Raw genomic sequence first — 21,828 nt, forward strand, 5'->3', positions numbered from 1 at the left:
GGGAGCCCTGGCTTATGGGCAGACTTTCACAAGTGCTGAGGTTCCTGGTGAAATAACAGCCGTGCGCTGCTCAGGACATCAGCCGCATACAAATGACCAAGATCACTCAAGGCAACATGGATGCTCCACATTGGGTCCCCTCTCTCTGCAGCTACGATGCGTATTTTTATGCTGATAGGAAACAACAGGTTCAGACACAGAAAAATAAGGATTATGAGATATTGCATGGGGAAAGCGTATCTTTATCATTCTTCATAAGTCTTGCTCACAGTGCCCATTTCTGAAATGGACCATTTCTGAGATTGGCTGGATTTCGGTCCCCACAGTATTTAGGTAGAAAATACATCTTGTGCCTGGGTTTGGATTTAGGGCAGGTCCGATCCCATGGGCCTCTCACAGTACCCCAGGCTAAAGCATACTGCAGCCCGGACCACTGCCTGGCTTTCCCCATTGGGCTTCAGGCACTGAAGAGGGTTGCACAGTGAAAAAAAAAAAAGAAAAGAAAAAATACACCTTAATTATGGTTTCGTATTTGGAAAAGTAATACGTTAACACAACTCACAATTCAAACATACTTTAGTCAATTTTTTAAATGTCTGGTATTACATTTCAGTAAAAACCCTAATCAATTATACCTGTGTGCTTCTTTCTTTCACCGGAGGGAGTCTCAAGAAGTAGGTGCTCATGGGGTGACTTAGATGGAACTTGGAGTAATTGAGTGATCCCTTAGGGAACTGTCCATTTATTAGCTTATGATTCGGTCAACTCATTGAAATCGAGTGGTCAACTGTGAAATGAGGACGTTTCTACCCAGCGCAGTCTGAAAAGCCACATCTTAATAGCACCCTCTGAAACTCTCCGTCAATGTTCCTTTATTACTCTCTGGTGTGTCTCTCTTCCTCCCGGGATGCTATGATTTAGTCTTCTATCCTGGATATCCTAGTTAGCAACATTTCCTTTAAAAGCCCTCTTCTCAATCAAGCTCCCAGAGTCCTTCCGGCTCGAACCAGGTCCAAGAGCATACACAGGCCCTATAGCCGTGTCCACCAGCTGATCCTCGTCCCAGACTCTGGAAAAGAACACAGTAGGCGAACCTGGGCCCATTTTAGAAGTGAGGGGTGCATCTGCAGAACCATAAAGAGAACATAATTCAAGCAGCCCGACAGCCAGATGTTCCCAATGTGGGGTTCCTCAATATGTGGTCCCAGGATCCCATGCTGCTCCTCATCTGCGAAGACACTACAACCCCTTTCTGCTTTCCTTTCACACGGTGCCCTCTTTGTTGCCATTGACTAACAGCTGGTCAAGGACACAACAGCACTTTTACAATTAGGATATTTTTTCTTAAGTGTGTTTGGTAGAGACATATGCTGATGTCTCTTTGTCTTCCATGGAATCATAACACGCTTTCAGAAAATGTTAACAATTCAGGCCAACTTTGGAGCAGCTAAGGGAGGAGCACACAAATTGAGTGGCAAGAAGATGGAAATGCTCTAAATCCCCATTAGTAGATGAGTGAATGGCACACACACACACTAGGGTACTATGCATCACTAAGGACTCTGGAATGGCATGATGTCTGGATTAACTCCTAATAAAATGGTTTGGGATTTAAAAAAATGTCATTGGTAGGTAGATACATTGAGAGTGTGTAAATATACTGCTCCTTATTGAACAATTGCCAATAGGTTTTAGTACCCACTGATGATTTTGGCCTAATCACTTATTGATTATTATGATCATTTTAAAACAGTGGTTTTTCTTTCTTTAAAAAAAGAGAAGGAATGATGAAATACCTCATGGCATGGGTGGAACGGAAGAACAGTACGCTGAGTGGAACTAGTCAATCACAAAAGGACAAATAATGTATGAGACCACTATTATTATAAAAGAAGACACCAAGACAAAGGTTTTCATACCAAGGCACACAGGCTTCGGTGATTAATAGGAGAAGGGACCTGGAACAAAGGAGTAAAGATAAGGCCAGGGACAGAGGTTAAACAGTGTTCACTTGGGTGATGGGGAAGATCGTGTTTCATGAGAGAAAGAAGAATCAAAGGGAGGTAGGGAATAAGGTAAGGTATGGGGTGGGGCGTGTTAATAAGTAGTTTAAGTTATTGAAGGCAAAATTGATTATTTGAAATATAAACCTCCACCTAATTCAAAATCAAAATTATTTTTAAAGGATATTAGAAAAAATGAAAGGTTTTTGTTCAGCTATTACTAAAGTATTTCACTTGAGATAGATTATATTAAAACTTTTTTTTTTTGCTATCTTCATAGACTCATAGGACCCTGGTGGTGTAGTGAATTATGCTTTGGGCTGCTAACCTCAAGGACAGCAGTTCAAAACCACCAGCAACTCCACAAGAGAAATATTCTATCCTGTAAGAATTTTCAGTATCAGAAGACCATAGGAGCAGTCTTACCCTCTCTGATAGGCTCTCCATTAGTCACAATCCATTCAGTGGCAGTGGGTTTGTAAGAAGTTTATTAATGTAATCTAAGAAATATGAGCTTTAAGCAGTTTACAACTAAAAATCAAATAGAATTGGTCAAATAAACAATGTTGTTGCTATTGGTGCCCTTTGAGTCAGTTCTGACCCATAGCAACCTTAAGCACATGAGGACCATCCTGGCAAGTGTCCCCAGGCCTGAGCCCACCGTTGCAGCCATGCTGTCAGTCCATCTCCTGGAAGGCCGTCCTTCCTCTTTTTCACTGCCCCTCTACTTTGCCAAACATGATGTCCCTCTCCAGGGACTGATCTCTCCAGACAACATTTCTAGTTAGGTCAGATGAAGTCTGGCCATCCTGGCCTCTAAGGAGCACGCTGGCCTTACTTCTTCCAGGACAAATCTGTTTGCCCTTTCACACTCCATGGTACTTTCAATATTCTTCTCCAGCACCACCATGCAAACGCATCGATTTTTCTTCAGTCTTCTTTATTCAATGTTCATCTTTCACATGCATATAACGGTATGGAAAATACCATGACTTGGGTCAGATAAAAGCACCATCCTCATTTTGTTCTAATGATAGCTCATGCAGCAGATTTATTTAATGTAACTTGTCTTCTGATCTCTTGCCTACTGCCCCCATTAGCATTGATTGTGGAGAAAGCCAGACAAAAGCACTGACAACTTGGTTCTTCTTTACACCGACTTGTCATCCACCTCGAAGGCCAAAATCCTTGATCTTCATCAGCAAGTGCTTCAATTCCTCCTCATTTTCAGCCAACGAGGTGGTGCCATCTGTGTACTTCAGGTTGTTAAGACCTCCTCCAATCTCGATGACATGTTCTTCTTCCTTTAGGCCAGCTTCTCTGATGATTTGCTCAGCATATAGATTGAATAGTTATGGTGAGAGGATTCACCCTTGAATCACATCTTCCCTGATTTTACACCGTGCAGTAGCCCCTGCTGATATTGAGCTTTTCCATTGTCTCTTCCCACAGATGTTATTAATTTGATCTGTGTATGCCATGCAGAGAAGTATATGTGCGGACTTCTCTTTTGTGTTGTTGGAAAAGGTATTTGCTATAAACCAGTCATTGGTTTTGCAAATTCTATCATGCAATCTTCAGCTTTGTTTCCCACACCAAGTCCATATTTCCCCATTACTGTTCCTTCCTCTTTGTTTCCATCTTTTGCATTAAAATTGCCAATAAATATCAATGCATCTTGATTACAAGTCTCAACAGTTCCCAACTGAAGTGATTGGTAAAATTCTTCATTCCTTCATCTTTCCTTTTGTGGCTGATGCATAAATTTGAATGAAATTGTATTGATTAGATTTCAGCCTATCACTGACAGCATTGTACTTCATGATTGATTTTGCATTGTCCTTTTTGACAGTGAATGCCATGCCATTACTCTCGATTGTGTTATTCGTGGCATAGTAATTCATGTGATTTTCTGATTGAAAATGGCCAGTATTTGCCTTTTTTAGCTCACTAATGCCTGGGATATTGGTCTTTATGTGTTCTATTTCATTTCTGATGACTTCCAATTTTCCTGGATTCATGCGTCTCACATTCCAAGTTCTGATCATTAGCAGATTTTTGCAATGGTTTCTCCTTCCATTGAGTCATGTCCCATCAGCAAATGAAGACCCCAAAGGCTCCACTCCCACGGACTTTACTTCACGCATGTCACCGTGGTTGACACCATTCAGAGAAATGAGCTCCTTCTCAGTCACATTTGAGTGCCCTATTCTGACGGGGCTCACCCTCAAGCACTGGCTCCTACCATGTCCAGTTTCCACTTACTAAGCCTTCAGGATCTGACAGTGTTTTGAAGCTATACATAATGTTTTTAGCAGCTCTTTCCTCCAAAGTGGAGATCTCAGTTCTTCCTTGTTGTCTGTTCTTAGTCTGGAAGCTACGCTTGAAATCTGTTTCCTTTGAATGATCCTCCTGGCATTTGAAATACCAGTAACACGGCTTCTGGAATCACACCAACATACAAGCCACCACAGTACAACAAACTGACAAACAGGTGGTGGAAATAAATGATATCTACTGATATTAAGCATGTTAAATTTTAAAAAGAATGTCATTTAAAATAATAGAAATATGGTTGTACAAAATAGAATTTATAAAGTTTTAAAAGAGTAATGTCAATATGCTAAGGACTGTGCTGGATCCTAAAGCTAAAGGGAGCACTTAAATCTCTAAGATTAGGAGACACTCATAGCGCTACATGCTGGCAGCTCTACTGGTGAGGAAGCTCACACTGCGTCAGAGACGTTTGAGAGAAAATATCTTAAATGATAATGTTTTTGTTCACAGTTTTAAAGAAAATTTTTTAAGTTTTTATTTCAGAAAAAAATATTAATTAGAGGATTCAGTCGTCCAGTCTTGAGAAGTTACGGGACATCTTCCTTAAACTGTACAGAAAAGGGCATGCGTTCAGTGGTCTCACGAGCGATGCGAGGGCAGCAGCATCAGGTGGTCTAAAGTGGGTACCACCTGGTCTCTCCCTCCTGTCCACCCAACAGGGGAAACTCATACCCTTCTGGTCCTCTTCTCCCTTCTCCAATGTTGGGTGGACCTAGTCTACTTCTCTGTGGAGGACTTAAGAGTGAATATCTTTTTTTCTGAATTCAACGTGTGAACCCTAAGGAGGGAACTCTCCCTGTCAGTTTTGAGGGAAGATCCCTGCCTCATTTATCTTCTGCAGCCCTGGTGTTCCTCAATTCTTCGGCAATCCTCAAGGCACATTTGTCTCACTCGCCCACCGGGTACCTCCACCCCCATTTTCCTGACAGCTGTGTCTCCTCTGCACTTTTTATAACTCAGAAACTTTAGGACACACCCACTGTGATAATTACCTCCTCAACATAGCAATGAGACCCCTATTCCCACAATGGCTTACATCCACAGGTATCGGGTTAGGATGCCAACATTTATTTGGGGAGGGCAAGGGACCAAAGTCAACGTCTGAGCTTATGATCCTGAAGATGACTCGGGACCTGATCATGCTTTGCTCCATTGTAGATAGTGCTACCATAAGCAGATGCTGACAGGGCAGTAACTAACAGCAGCCACAACAGGCACCCTCCCTAGTTTCCCAGGCATCCCAGCCACACTGGATGGTGGCCCTGCAGCCATCAGCTCCCTCTCTTTTTCTGGTCAAGTTGCCCGGGAGTCCCTATCCCCTCCTCTTTTGTCTCCTGCTTTGTGTTTCTACATGGGAGCATCTAGGGAAGGAAAAGCCAGGCCTAAACCTTAGAAAATAAACCTGGCTATTTTAGGGCAAATGTGCCTCTTCTATGCATCCCCATCACACACTGCCCCAGGCTGCAAAACAGCTTGTCTCTCAGCCATATTGTCTCCTTGGACTTCGGAACAATTTTAATGAGGGGCACCTCTCAGTGGGTTGGTTGGCATAACTCAACTCTACTAGTTTAACATGCATGACTCAATTACACAAGAGTTAGCAGCTAACGAGCAATGAGGAAGAAGTTACAGGTTAAAACAAATGGCACCTAAATGAATCAAGAGCTGCCTTTCAGATGCCCCCCATTCAACAAAGGCCTGGCAAGGCATTTTCTTCACTGGGTATGAATCATCCAGATAAAAAGGGGGGGACCAGGGCCACCTACGTTCAGAGCTTGTACAGTATGACCTCGAGGCCCAACATCTACCAGAAGCTTCCTAGCAAAAGGCGAGCTCCCAAGAAGAAAAGGGCTCACACATCAGCATTAAATAATTCTCTTAGAGATGCAAATTTCTAATTAGTTACTGTGGCAACTGTAGAGGCCTAGAAGTAAGCCCCTTACACAATGAAGCTGAGAGTTTACTTTTTTGATTTACTGCTCGCCAGCAAGAAGCAGAGGAGGAAAATAAATATTGCTTTAACGGTGACAAGAGAATAAAGTAAAACAAGCACAGAGATTTCATCCCTTTGTCTCCATTCCTACAGGTCTTAGAGGAACATTGCCCTCGACAGCCAGAATCCAAATGTAAAGAGAATCCAAATTCCCCCAGCTTTAATAAACTCAGGGCTGCGCTGTCCATAGCCCAAACATTAACAACATACGTCTTAATTGAAGTTGATGTGTTTACTTCTTGATAGCAAGCATTGTCAAAGACGGCTTCAAAACACCATGTTTTGAAGGACTCTTGTTGTTGCTTGGTTTTTTTTGTTTTGTTTTGTTTTTCTGTATGAGCGACTTTTGTCCTTTTCAAAATTATTCAAAGTTTTTCTTTAATCTTTATGTTCTTGGGATATCTACTTATTGGGAAGTAGTCTATTTCCAGGCTTTGAATAATACATGAAAAAGAAGGGAGAGAAGTACTCACAAGGAAGTCTTTGGCATCCAGGAGAGAACTTTAATTTTGTGGAGACGGGAACCAAGGAGAAAATTTGTCCCAGGAGAATTTCTAGAAATAGTTTTTTTTTAAGATCAATCTCAATTAACGTCTAGGAGAAAAATGTATAAATAATTTCTTCAACTTTCAGGACCAAAATAAATAAATAAAATGGGGGGGGGAGGCAGGATATGTGAGCAAACTTGCATAATAGTTCCTGTATGAAGTGTATTACTTAATCTATCGTTTGCCCTTGTAAATCTAAGTTAGAGTCACTTTTGCTCAATACTTGCTCAATAATCCAAATTAAACCTTGGAATTTTAAAACTAAGTTTTTGCTTTAGATTGTGAGTGCCTATGTCTAGTAAATGAATAATTCATTGAAAACCTAAATGCGTTGGGTCAACGCTAGGATTAGGTGATCTTGTGGACAGAGGGAAGATAACCTTGCATTTCTTTAAAAAATCTCTTCATTACTATTCAGTTTCTTCTCCATTTCCCAGGATGGAGGCCCAGCCTACCCCAACTCGCAAGTTCTCCCCAAGCTCTGAACTGTTCTTCTTCCTCAGCACACTTTACCCCCTCATAGTGTCTCCATCGTGCAGTGTCCTGTTCTGTGCCACGGTACGTAAACTTAAATGTACCTTTATGTTAAGGGAAGCATAATGGCGTAATGAAAGCTCGTGTTAAATATTTCATTTTAAATGAGAGTTTCTATACCATAATCTCTTAACCCAAACAAATGGCAGATATAGGCCAGTGGCCATGAAAACCTGATGCTGCCGAGTGAGTGCTAACTCATAATAGCTCATGTGCTGCCTAGTAGAAGTGGGCTCCACAGGATTCTCAATGACTAGAGTTTTTGAAGCTTATAACCCAGTTTGATTTTGATTTGTTTCTGGGTGGTTCAAACCATCACTACTTTGGTTAATCGTTCAATGCCTAACTGCTTGTGCCATTAGGGGACTTGTTTATTTTGTATAAAACTAGAATCATCACAATCCTGGACTCTTGCCACATTTGCTTGGCCACTTTTATTTCTATATAAGTATTTGCATTTAATAATGAACACCAACTATCTTCCACGCAACATGCAAATAAGAACACTAACAAGGGCTTCTATATAGCATCATAGTTCTTTCCCATCATATCCTCTTTTCTCTGCCAAACCACGTCAAAAGCTATACTGACCACTTTTCAGTGTTTCCAGTAGTCTTATTATATCTATGTACTCCCCAAAAGTATATTGTTTAACTGTAGCCTTTTTTGTTTGTTTGTTTGTTTGTTTAGTTTTGTTTTTAGATCATTTTATTGAGGGCTCTTACAACTCTTGTTACAATTCATACATCAATTGTATCCGACATATTAGTACATATATTCATTCCATTGCTCTTTTCTAAACATTTACTTTCCATTGAGCTCTTGAGATCAGCTCCTCCTTTTAAATTTTTTCACTCCCTCCCACCCTCCCAATCCTTGTGGCCCCTTGATAGATGATTGATTGTTAATTATTTCCTTTTTTTTAATAGTTTGCAGAATGTTTATTTTTTTAAGATCATTTTATTGGTGACTTTTACAGCTCTTGTAACAATCCATACATCAATTGTATCAAGCATATTTGTGCATCTGTTGCCAATATTATTTTCTAAACATTTACTTTCTATTTGCTGCTTAACTGTAGTTTTAGTGTAACTGTATAACACAGTGTATCTTCCTGGGAAACTAATTTTCCTCTCTGGCAAATTACTTTTTCCTTCAATGGGATTGAGTTAAGATCTTCCATATTGATGTAGTGCTATGATTCATCCATTGACTAACCAAAATCCACACCCACTGCCACCATAGGATTTCCAAGACTGGAAATATTTATATAATAATATAATATTTGTTTTTGTTGTTATTTGGTGCCATCAAGTTGGTCCTGACTCATAGCAACCCTCTGAACAATAGAATAAAACATTGCATGGTCCTGGGCCATCCTCACAATTGTTCCTTTGGCTGGGCCCATGATGCAGCCGCGGTGTCAATCCCTCTCATTGAGGGCCTTCCCTTTCCCATCAAATCGGTTCCAACTCACAGCAGTGCTGTGCACAGCAAAAGGAAACCCTACCTGGCCCTGAAACCCATCCTAACAATTGTTGCTATGTTTAAATCCATTGTTGCAGCCACTCTGTCAATCAAATCCATTGAGCATCTGCCTCTTTTTTACTGGCCCTCGACGTTACCGAGCATGACGTTCTTTTCCAGGGCTTGATCTGTCCTGATAACACACCCAAAATGCAAGAGGAGATGGCACCATCCTCTCATCTAACGAGCATTCTGGCTGTAACTCTCCCAGACAGATGTGTTTGTTCTTCTGGTAGTCTGTGGCATACTCCACCTCCTTTGCTTACACCATAATCCTAATGCATCAATTCTTCTGCAGTTTTCCATATGCATTTCCATTCTCCAATTTTCATATGCATATGAAGCCATTGAAAACTCCGTGGTTTGGGTCAGGCACACCTTAAGTCTTAACAGTGGCATTCTTCCTCTTCAGCATTTTAAAGAGGTCTTGCGCAGCCCATTGTAATACATCATTTGATTTATTGACTGATGCGTCTCTGACCTTGATGGTGGAGCTAAGTAAAAGAAAACCCTTGACAACTTCAATCTTTCCTCCATTTATAAAGAATTGTTTATTGGTCCAGTTAGGAGGTTTTTAAAGGAGTCTTGGGGGTGTGCAGTGGTTACTCATTAGGCTGTGGTCCTCATGGGCAGCAGTCAAAACCACTGGCAGTTCCAAGGAGAAAGACTGGGCTGTCTGCTTCCATAAACCGTAACAGTCTTAAAACTCGCAGGGGGTGACTGTGAGACAGCATTGACTCGATAGCTGAGTGATTGGGAGGATTTGGGTTTCTTTACAGTAAATCACAATCCATACTAAAGGTTATAGTCAGTCATTCCTCCCACACTATGCTACATCCAGGCTGGGTTTGATCATTCATTGCAATGATCATATAAAACCCACAGATAAGACTCACAATTCAGGAGTTTTGTTAGAGAAGTTCATAGATTACCCTAAGTCAGGATCAGCAAGCAGTAAGGATACAGTTATTGGTCTCCTCAGTCAGCAGTCAAGTCTCTCACTGTTTCTCAGTCAATCAGCCACATGGTCCCTTGGGCCTTGCCTCCCTGGCCCAGGAAGGCAGCCCATCCATTACTCTGTGCCATAGTTCCACAGGCCAGATGAGGAGAGGGTAGCCCAGAGTCTGGATGCTGCTCTTCTGAGTCACCAGGTCAAAGTCTCTGATGCATCTGATTTTAGTGGCCTCTGTATTGAGCATGTTCTTCCAATGTCCTTGGTTTTTTTTTTTCTTTTCTTTCATGCTTCAAAGATGGTTCATCTTAATAGCCAGGGAGAGTGTAATGAAAACTGACAGCCCCCCTTTGCTAGCACTGTGCGTTCCCTGTTTGCATGGTACCACCCAATCGTTGGCTGTGAACTAAAGGGACTTGGGTAGGAGTGCAATATGAAAACATTTCACAACACCACCATAAGTTGTGTTGATACCTTCTACATATATAAAGACAGCATATCTGGAATAGCAGTTATAGTTGGGACTACTCACATTTGCTAGACTCCAACTGGATTTTTAAAGGAAATAGAAAAGTAATTGAATAGAATGTGATAAGGGCCACCATGGAGTCTTTAATTCATTGATGATAAAGCTGATCTCTGCGATTCCTCCTTGGATCCAGAATTGTCTCTGATTTGTTCCACTGACTAGGGGTATGAAGAGCAGAATGAGGGGGCTCCTCCTTGATCTTTCTCATCTTTTGTTGTTGCCAGGTGCCTAGAGTCCCTTCATCATCCTCACAATTGTGCTTTCCATTTTTTTGGAATGCAATCATTTTATTTTTGTTTTATTGGCATATAATCCATCTATCATAAAATGTAATCGTTCAATCACATCAAGAAGAGTTGAACAATTAGTTCTTACATCATGGCCCTGCTCAATACTCGCCCTCAGGAAGAGAATACAGACGATACAGGTGTTATAGAAAAAGGTGGCAAAGGATTTAGATGGTGCCCAGCTATGAGCTAAAATAGCACCTGAGGTCTTAAAGTCTTGTCTCCAAACAAGCAACCATCTAAGTGAGATGTCAGCTGGGTTCACATGGAGAAGGCACACCATCATCAGTCACTGAAGGATTGGAATCCATATAATCCGAAGTCAAAGGAGGGATCAGTATCAGAAGCTAAATTGTGAGAATCCGGTGTGCAGAAGGTGATGGATGGCAGTGGGAACCCAAGGTTCATTGGTGGAACTACCTAGGAATTAAGCTTCCAGAGAACTGCCCGCCCCCCTTATCTGAAATTGAGGGAAGGGAAGAAAGTGGTCACTAAGCAGAGAGAAGTATAGAAGACCAAAGGCATAAATCTGACCGGAACTGTTAAATGCTGTCAGTAGATCCCCCTATGATGAAGGACGGACCTGATCTGATTTCCAAATTTTTCTGTATTTTTAGTTTGTATTGTTTCATTTGTTCATATAGGAGTATATCTCAGAGGTGTTATATCAATGGAGATCACCCTCTTGAAGCTGTGATATATGCTTTTCCATTCTTCAGTATATGAAACCCAATTGATGACCCTATAGGGAACCGCTAAGGCGTTCAGGGGGAAGGGGTTTCAGTCGTGGTGGCGGTGGGGAAAAAGGGAGGCAATGTCAAGGAGCCCATGTAGAAAAAGAACTTTTGGAAACTCACGGTGATAGCAATTGTAAAATTCGGATTGAAATATGGAATTATACGATATATGGGTTAAATCTCAACTAATAACAAAGAGTGGTGCAGTCGTCACCACAATCAATTTTGGACCATTTTGTTCATTCTTATGCTCATTATCATTAGCTCCCCTTCCCCCAACCTTCCCTGCCACGCGCCCAAGGAGCCACTCCTCCCGTGTCCTTCTCTATATGTTTAGAGATGTCACATCCATGAACATTCTTTAAAACATAATGAAAACTAACAGCAGCAAAACAGACAATAACCTCACTCAAAAAGAAAGCAGAACGTAGTAAAAAACTAGAACAAATGTAAATGGATCTTAAGGGAGAGAAAATGATAAGCTGCTGAATTGCTGCATCTATGTGTTAGTCTGGGTACATTAAAGAAAGAAATCCACAGAAACTCATATACATATGAGAGCATTTTAAATACATGGTAAGTGCACATCAAGAAAACATCCCAGCCCAGCGCTGCCAAGCCCACAAGTCCAACATTAGCCCACGTGTCTGACACCAGTCCACAAAGTCCTCCATCTCACAAAACACATGCTATGATGCCGGCTACAGGAGGAAATTCGAGTCAGTGAGCGTGTAAGCATCTCAGAGCTGGCAGGGGTCTCCACACGGCTGCTCCAGCACCCAGGGCTGCATCAGGGTAGGTCCATGTGGCTTTTCCACAGGGATGTCTTGATGGAAGTGAGCCTTGCCAGCTGAAGCCGGGTACTGGCTAAGGCAGTTGCAACCTTGTCCGACCATCACAAAGCAAGAGACCCGAGAAATAGAAAGGTGAGGCTCACTGAGCCATTTATCTCTCTGCCCTTCAATTAACCTCACGTGTGTTTATCAGCCAGGTTGGCACAATAGACTTTAACTAACTCAATGTCCAGCAATCCACTTTCTGATGCATTCTGCAAGATAGCAAGGCTCTTCACATACCTGATTCGTGGTTAGAAGGGATTCACCAGGGGCTTAATCCACTTATATTTCTCTTGCACTTTTTTTAATTGAAAGAGCTTTAAAAATGGGTCAAAATGGAAATTAAATGATAAAATATTAGATTTTAACCTAACTACAACTGCCATAATCAACTTTACAATGTTCTCTGTCTAATCACATCCTTCACCTATGATCAGACGGGGTTCATTGGACACTTAATCCATCTGTTGACCCCGTGAGTGGATTTTGGGCTTCCCTTGACAGCCATACTCTTCTACAAACCACGTGTTTACAATTTAAACTCTGATGCCATTCCCACCTTTAGATTTGGATTTTGTCATCTACAATCCTTGGAGCACACAGGCTGGTGTGCTTCTTCCATGTGGACTTAGCTGATGGCTGCTTATTTGAAAACAATCCTTTAAGACCACCAATACCATTTCTTTTTTCCTGATGACTGGCCCCATCTCGTCTCTTCACCACACTTGGCTCTAGCACCCTTATCTTCAGCGATCTCTCCAAGAGGTCTAGCATCAAGCTGGGCCACGTCATAAGAACTAATTGTTCTTAGATTGGGGCTAGAATGAAGGGAAAGCCCCAAATCCACTTATGTTTATAGATATCTCTGGTTCACCTTAGAGACATCGTTGTCATGTTATGTTAGAGAACATTGTCAATCATCCTCCTGGGCCATCACTTCCACTGCCATCGTCAATGTGGCTCAGAGTTACTCTAAACGGCAGTGCAGAACTGCATTGATGAGTCGCCACGCCTGCAAATCTTTACAGGGGAACACCCTACCAATTGTTCTTATGTTTGAGCCCCCTGTTACAAGCACTGTGCCAACCCATCCGTCAAGAGCCTTCTTCTTTTTGTTGCCCCTCCACTTTACCAAGCATGATGTCCTTCTCCAGGGCTGGTCTCTCTTGGTAACATGTCCAAAGTACTTAAGGTGAAGTTCTGCGATCTTTGTCTCTAAGGAACATTCTGGCTGTACTTCTTCCAAAACATGTTCATTTGTTCTTTTGGCAGTCCATGGTATTTCAAGCTTCTTCACCAGCACCATAATTCAAGTGTATTGATTCTTCTTCTGTCTTCCTTATTCGATGTCCAACTCTTACCCTCATTTCTAAATCAAAGAACAAATGTGAAAGTTTTACTGGAAGCAAGGAATGGCTTTTCCAGTTATGTACCCAGGGACATTCCTGTCAAATCAAAACTCACTGCTATCAAGTCAATGCCAACTTAGAGCAACCCTGTAAACTCGGGCTGAACTTCCCTTGTGAGTTTCTGAGATTGTAATTCTTTTTTTACAGTTTTATTGATACATAATCCACATATCATACAATTCGATTTTTCAAGCACATCAAGAAGAATTGTACAATCATTACCACAATCAATTTTAGAACATCCCCCCCATGATTAAATCACCTTGAAAATAAGTTGTGCAATCACATTCAGTTCTAGTGCTCCCTCTCCCTCCTGCCTACATTGTCTACTCACAAAATTCTCTCACCCTCCCCATCTCCCCCACATCGCCACCCCTACATCCCCTACAAACCCTTGCGTCGGTTACTTTCTCTACGCATCCACTCCTTCTGTGCTGCACAAATTGGTAAACAAACCCAACCGAAACCATTTTAAAAAATGAAATAACGTGGCAAGGATAAAACAACAGTAATATAAAGATAATAATAAAAACAATGAATAAAAAAGAAAAGACGACCATCAATATTTTAAAAGCCAGGGAAGAATTTTTGGTCATGGAACAAGCCAGAGATCCTTGCACCTGGAATAAATTCAGGTTGGGTCTAGAGAGAGGTCAACTGACCCAGGATCAAGCTTGATCCAGCATCATCAGAATGACAGTGATCTGTGTTTAACAGTAAGGCTGTTGCAGACCTTTGCCTGTGGTTAGAGGGGAGCTGTCATCAGCGTCCTCTGACCAGCTACTCTGCAGAAGGTTGTTTGTCCCGTCCCGCGGGACATTCACCGTGGGTCCTGGAGGAGAGAGTGGGAATTGGGGGGTACAAGAGGCACGGAGAATGAGGACAAGACAGTATCCTGATCAAGTCCTGTTTATTGAGTGGAAAGTTATAGCTTATATAGGCCAGGGAAAGGGAAACAAGCTGCAGATGTTTCCCTGAGAACAATAGTGGGGGAAGCAAGCCGCAGGTATTTCCCTGAGAACAATAGTGGGGGGAAACAAAATGCAGATGTTTCCCTGAGAACAATGGTGGGGGGAATCAGGATGCAGATGTATATATATAATCATTACACACATGTTTACCCAAGGTTGGAGCAGAGTTCATACCGGGAATAGTGACCGCAGAACAGAATCGTGCAGACAGATAGAGACTTCCTTATCTATGTCTGGCAAGATAAGTATGTCAAACACAGCTGCAGTGCTGTAGACTGGCTCAGGCTAATGAATTCCAAGTAATGACCGAGCCTCATGGCTCCAGACAGGTGTTGGCCTGACATTGTCCTCCACAGCCTTCAAAAATTGGGTGTTCACAATTTTTGCTCTGGTATTTTTCCCTTTACCATATTTGGATTTTGTTATGGTTATCTTCGGATCACACAGCTGGTGGGCTTCTTCCGTGTGGACTTAGTTGCCTCCTTGCTTAAACGGCTGCGTGTTTGAATACAAGCCTTTAAATCCTCTGACCACTATTCCATTTGGCAGCTGGGCACCATTTGCTCTCTTCACCACACTTTACTGTGGCACCCTTATCTTCAGTGATCATTTCATGAAGGTGAGTATCAAGCAGGGTCATGTTATTAGAACTACTGTGCTTGGATTGGGGCTAGAGTAAAGTAAAGAATCCATCTGCTTGTCCATGGAATATGCATGACTGAGGCTGACTTTGTCAGTCATCTTATGACCACATCAGCCCTCCAAACCCACTACACCAGAATCAGCAACAAATCAACCAGCAAACAAAGGGGGGGGGGGCGGGAACTAAAGGCAGGAAAACAAAAACATAGTATTTTCTACCCAAACCACTGAGAAACAAGGTCTAACCAAGTTGACACAAAACTTTAACTATTACATAAGACAAGATAAAATTGGGAGGTGGGGCAGACTGGTGTTAGGAAAAACATCCCTTGTGGGTTGAGACTTTTCCCAAGCTTTGTCTCCCCCAAAGATATTACAAATACTAGAGGCTATTTGCCAACATATGGTGGGAGGCCCGATGCTTAGAGACATTCTCCCTGAAGGTAGTCAGTTGCCAGACTACTGTCTGGTCCCACCACAGGTAGGCCCTGATCCTTGCTGTTAAGGACAATGGGCTGGTTCTCCCTAATGGCTTGCGACTATTAGTTTGGTTCCTGTAGGTGGGGTTTACACCTACTGATAATGGTTTCTATAGTGAGCCAGAGGACAGGTCAAACCCACTCAGTGACATCCAAAATTAGTCTGCCATCCTGAATCTAGGATCCGCCCATCTTGACCCATGTATACACCCAGTCCCTCCTCTTCCAATTGCGTGTATATCACTAGATTGTCCCCTCTGATTGCTGTACAACCTATAGTGCAACCCCTTCCTGTGACTTATGTCTTTATCTGTATTTAGGGAGCTTGTACTCCCCCAAAGGTATATAGGCCTGGGTTAGCAATAAAGAGCTCTCTCGGGCTCCTCTCTTGGCCTCTCATGGGTTCCCCCTCTCCTTTCCCATCCTAATTCCCCTTTCCCCTTGTCCTCCTTCCCCTCCCCCTATCCATGTGGACTACCAAGCAGGGCTGAGGTGAGCATGCTACTATGAAATGTGTCTGACTCCATTATTTCAATCTCTCTTTTATATCTCATGCTTTCCATGACTTCATTATAATATTTATATATCAACCGTACAATTGTGCCTATAGAACCCATGATTAGTTGTGGGGGCTTGGCATTTGCCCCCACAATCCCTCTCCTGCAGACTTTATAAATAACTAATTACAAGAACAAAAAGACCAATTACTTCCATTGAGTAGGTTTCTAGTAACTCTGTAAGGACAGAGTGACATTGACCCATAGGGTTCCCAACACTTTAAATCCCTGAGAAGTCCACTGCCAAATCTTTCTCCTGGGTACCAGCTAGGCTTAAACCACCCATCATTCCATTGGCAGTTAAGTACTTTAACCACTATACTTTATAAAGGACACACACACACAAATTATCCTTTCTTTGTCCCTTCTTGGGATGTAGAGTAGAAATTGTGATTGGGAAGTGTTGGATAAATATTGGTACATCCTTGGAATAAGATGTGAAACATATATCGACAATATATATTTCAGAGAAGAGAGAGAGGATGTTGGAGAGGAAGTGAGGTAGAGAAAGAGAAACATGTACTATACGAAGGGTTTAACATATTCTTGTTGATTTCATTTTTTGAAAGGAGCTGTGTAAATATACAGTATATTTCTTTTGAAACAAAAATCCTCCATATTCCTTATCCCTCAAACATAAAGAGTGATGTGAGTGGCAAAAAGACAAGAAAAAGTGAAAAAATGGACTCGTACAAACAAGTTCATCCCCAATAAAAAATCTATTTATAAACTATATGATCCACTCCCCCCAAAAATAACTTAGGATAAAGGAGGCCCTTCATTTTATTCATATAGTTTATAAATAGGGAAGCTTTTCATTTGTACACTTACTTGCAAAACTGTTACTATTTGCTGAAAATTTTAAGTTAGGTAAATTCATTTTCTTTCACATTTTTTAACTTAACCATTTTCTACCTTTAGAATATTTTTCAAAATTCACATCACATATGGGACTTATATAAAACTAAGTCTGAACTAACTACTTCTGATGTAGCAATAATGTCTGAGTGGGGGGTGTGTGTCAAGTGACCCAGTATTAAGCTTGATCCAGCATAATCAGGATTATAATGATCTGTGTTTGATAGGAAGTCTAATCGTGTTACATAGGGTTCTGTAGAGAAACAAAACCAGGACACTTGTGATTAGATAGATAGATACAACATGAAGAAATAAACAGCTAGTTAGTCCACAAGCAGTACAAATGACTCGGTTCAACTCACTTCCATGAGACAGTTAATACACTGGCAGTCCTTCAACTCAGGAGGGCTCCTGGGTGCAAGTCAAGGAAGCAGACAGCTGAGTCTTCTGTGGCGCAATGCAGGCAGTCCAGCCACAAGCAGCAAACAGCAAGGTAGGTTACCAGCAGTCAGCCAGATGACAGAGTCCAACAGTTCCCAGCTCAAGTGATGTATACACCAGCATTGTGGCGAAGCAGATCTCAAAGGAACCTCAAACTATAGTGACATGGTCCACGGGTTGGGTGTCCCACAGGTAGTGTAGCTTGCAAGTTAAGGCAGAGATCTAGCTAAGGCAGTTGCACACTGGTCTGATCATCAGAGAACAAGAGAGGTTACAAAAGGATCTAATTGCTTATTTGGTTGGTTCACTGAAGCATGGGCTGCCAGATAGCCTGGATTGGACCAACTTGAAGTACCTGACTTACACTGTAGAAGAAGGTGTCCAAAAGCTTAAGGAATTGGTATGTTGGAATGGATCTGTCAGCATACTCCCACAGACCCAAAAAGGGAACAGCGTCCTGAGGACATACCCTTCACCACAACCATAAGGAACAAGTTTGTGAAGTGGGCCCCAGCATCCCAGAAGACTCCTGGGATGGCTATTTTATATGCACCAGGGAGCTGCCATCGACTTCCTCTGACCAGCTACTCCACAGATGGGTGTTGGGTTGACCCTGTCCTCCCCAGCCTTCCACAAATTGGGTGTTTACCATTTTTGCTCTGGTACTTTTCCCTTCGTCATATCTGAATTTTATGATTGTCATCTTTGGATCACATAAGCTGGGGTGCTTTAAAACTCCCTTCGGGGTTGACATTTCGTTGGGAGCAGAGTAGGATCACCCGGAGTGAGTGAGTCCACATGTCCAGGCTGATAGAGGCCGGCAGTTAGGGCGCGGCTCCTAGTCAGATGCCAGCCTTTTCTATATGCCTCAGCGTCCAAGTCTCTCTTGACTGAGATTGGAGGGGAACTTTGGTAAAAGTTCTATATGGTTCACAATTAAAAACTATGTTAGCAGACCCAAACGTTTCCCTTTTCTTCATAGACAACTGTAGGAGAAAGGAATGGCAGGACGTAAAAGACCCCAGGTATGTTTAGGAAGAAAAAGGTGAGCTGACTGAACGAAGTCAGCACAATTCAGGTTTCTTTCCACGAGTGGGGAAAGAGGCCATTTCTTCCAAGGATCTCCTCTGGGCATGAGCCTATGGTTGGGCTAACTGCAAGAGACAGGAGAAAGGCCTGCTCGCCCTTCCTACAACAGGAACGGCTTGGCCACAGCTGTGACTACGTGAAGAAGATACAAATGCATTTTCAGTCCCCTCTCCTAAGTAGCCTTCATTGAAAGGACAGTCAAAATTAAACCAAGCCAGCAAAACACCGTGGAAACAAAGGCAGGATACCGCCCCTGAGCAGCAGCGCGCTCATTCTGCCGGCCTGCCTGCTGGTCAGCGGATGCTGCAGCTGCAGTCAAGGAGCACCCTCGCTCGGCTTTATAGTCCACTGCTGCTGTTACCTTCTGGTTTCCGTCCGCAGGGCTGCGTGCCCTCTCCTGGACGGGCATCCTGCACCCCCCCACCCCTCCTCCTTTTCCAACAGGTTGGAAGGCCTCACTGGTGTGGTCATGACAATGGATGTTCATTTTACCACTATAAAAGGGCTTAATGATTAAAAAGCCACACCATAGCGTCGGGCCACAAAACTCTTTCTTTTGCTCCCCTGAAGCCCCTTGGATTCAAAATGTTCCTTTGACAGGATCAAGAGCGGCTCTCTTTCTACCGGCCTGCAGAAACATCTGCATCTTTTTTATCTGCTACCTTCTACTCAGTGCCCATAGTTAATGTGTAATTAATGAAACACCCTTCCTCGAAGGGGGCACACAATCAAGCCAGGCCTCCCACCAACCTGGCTCCGGCCCCAATAAAGCAGGGCTCCTTTATCTCCCTGGGGCCTCTTTCAGAGCAGTCATAAAACCACGCACAGGCTTAGGCAGGCAGCGCACATCTTAATCTATTCTTCTTCCTCTTCCGCCTCCTTGGGGAGCAGGGATGACAAAGCAAAACAAAGGGTCGGGAGGGAAGAACTGCACCCAGCCACCACGACTGACCTCTTTCTTCACATGACTGGAGCTGATTGGAAGGGAGTGAACCGAACACCCGGAAAACAGCGGTGCTGGAAGGGACGGGCTGAAAGCGAGTCCAGGAGCGAGTTTATAAATAAATCAACAAGAATAAAACAAATCTCTGAACCCCACTCCAACATCCATTTGAATTCAAGGGTTGAGCAGAATGACCTTTCAGAGGCCTCTCGACAGACTCATAGTGCAGGCCCAGGGCTGGGAGATTAGGTCAATATTCAATTGCTATGTTCTTCTGTGTTCCCAGGATTCTGTTGGCAAGAAAACACTGTCCCCAACACTCTGTTGCTTGTCCCTGAGTAATCATGTCTTCTGCATTTATTCCGACCAGGCCACGCATTCCAGAGAAGGCTGCCACCCTCATGGGCAACCGAGATGGAACAGCAGCTGGCGCTCCTAGTCCGTTCCTCAGGGACTGATAGCTTAGCCTAGGGAATTCGGAAATCCATTTACGCATGCCCAGGAGAGCCAGCAAAGGACAAAAGCTGGATTTTCCCGCCGGTGGGCCCAGATGGGCGTTACACCTGGAGCAGCCCACCTGGGCCGGGTGATTGCAATTCAGCCAATGGGATCGACCTGGGGTCGTTCACCACACCTCCCCCGGGAACCCTTGTAAAGGCAGGGACCGGAAGGGAGAGCTCTCTTGGGCTCTTGGTCTTTTGTCTTGTCTTGCTTGGGCGGTCTGGTCGTCTTCGTGGGAGGAGAGAGATCCTTGCGTGTCCCGGAGCAGTCTCTGCCAGGCCGCATGGTCAAAGGAATCCTATGGGTGCCACGTAAAACCTGATGCTTCTTTGAACTTTCATTAAATTCACTTGGATCACGAGCCCGGCTTCGGCGTGAAATCTTTCTCCCGTGGAGCTAAGGACCGAGGCTGAGATTTAGGCCGGAGAGAGAAACCTAATAGGACCACCCGCTCTGGACTCCCGTGCAGTGAGTACCTTCCTCAAGCATGCGAGGAGGTCTGTTATCTCTGCTATTCAGAAAATGCTAGCAGTACAAATAAAGGAAGGTTTGAAGGATTTATTCATGCAGTTGTTCCGTAGGCAGGCAGGAAACCCATTTTATTTTCAAATGACTTCATGGAAGCTAGTTACCAGGAAGCTTTGAAGGAGAAGAGAAGAAACTAAAGGGCAAAGTAGCCATTGGCTAGTCTCAATATTGGATCCGTGGTGGCATAGTGGTTACAGATTGGGTGGCTAAGCACAAAGTCAGCTGTTCAAAACCCCCAGCCACTCGAAGGAGAAAGATGAGACCCTCTACTCCTGTGAAGCGTTACATTCTCAGAAGCACATAGAGGAAGTTCTGCCCTGTCCTATAGGTCCCCCAGCGTCCTTATCCACTCAATGGCAGCGAGCCTATTTTCAGTTTCAACAGGATCAGAAGTCTGCCTTTCTCCTTGAGATCAGCTCCCATTCATTTGAAATTGACCAAAGTTCAATTCAAAGTACAAGATAAACAGCTTCATGGTTAACACAATTGTCTTGTCAATGGAGGATTTGTGGTTTTATAACTGCCTGCTCTCTAATAGTCATTTGTTGGGCTGCCGCAGCAAGATCAGTGGTCCGCGTCCTCCAGCACAGCAGAAAGATGAGATTTATAGAGGTTTATAACTTTGAGAACCCAAAGTAGCAGTTGTACACTGCCCTAAGTTTTCGGTATGAGTCTTACTCAATGGCAGTCTGTCAGTCAGTGAGTGTCCACAATATTCCTTTCTTCTATTTATTTATCATTTTATTAGGAGCTCGTACAGATATTATAATGATCCATAATTCAATTAGATCTAGCATAGTTGTACAATTACTATATAGATATGTACACATGTATATATATATAAAATAAAGAAGCAGATGGACTTTGGGCCTCTACTTAAATCTGACCTCAGTACAAGAATGGTTTGTTCTAATAAGGTGGCACTGTATGATACTCACCTTCCCGACTTGAGCAATCGCTGACGACAAAAATGGGTGCATCAGCAAAGGTGGTGAAGAAAGCTGATGGTGCCGGTCTGTGAAAAGATATAGTGTCTGGGGTCATAAAGGTTTGAAGTTAAACAAAAGGTCATCTAGAAGGGAAGCAACAAAGCCCCCTGGGAACAGCACTCCAACCTATGCGATCAT

At 43.0% G+C, this 21,828-nt stretch overlaps 1 non-coding gene across 1 annotated transcript; it reads left to right on the forward strand.

Moving 5' to 3' along the window:
• The first annotated feature begins 351 nt into the window (after positions 1–351).
• Positions 352–484, forward strand: LOC142454059 (small nucleolar RNA SNORA42/SNORA80 family). The gene has a single exon (XR_012785590.1). It is a non-coding gene; the product is annotated as a small nucleolar RNA SNORA42/SNORA80 family (small nucleolar RNA).
• The last annotated feature ends 21,344 nt before the right edge of the window (positions 485–21,828 follow it).

The sequence above is a fragment of the Tenrec ecaudatus genome, chromosome 7 (genome assembly GCF_050624435.1).
Source record: "Tenrec ecaudatus isolate mTenEca1 chromosome 7, mTenEca1.hap1, whole genome shotgun sequence".
NCBI lineage: Eukaryota > Metazoa > Chordata > Mammalia > Afrosoricida > Tenrecidae > Tenrec > Tenrec ecaudatus.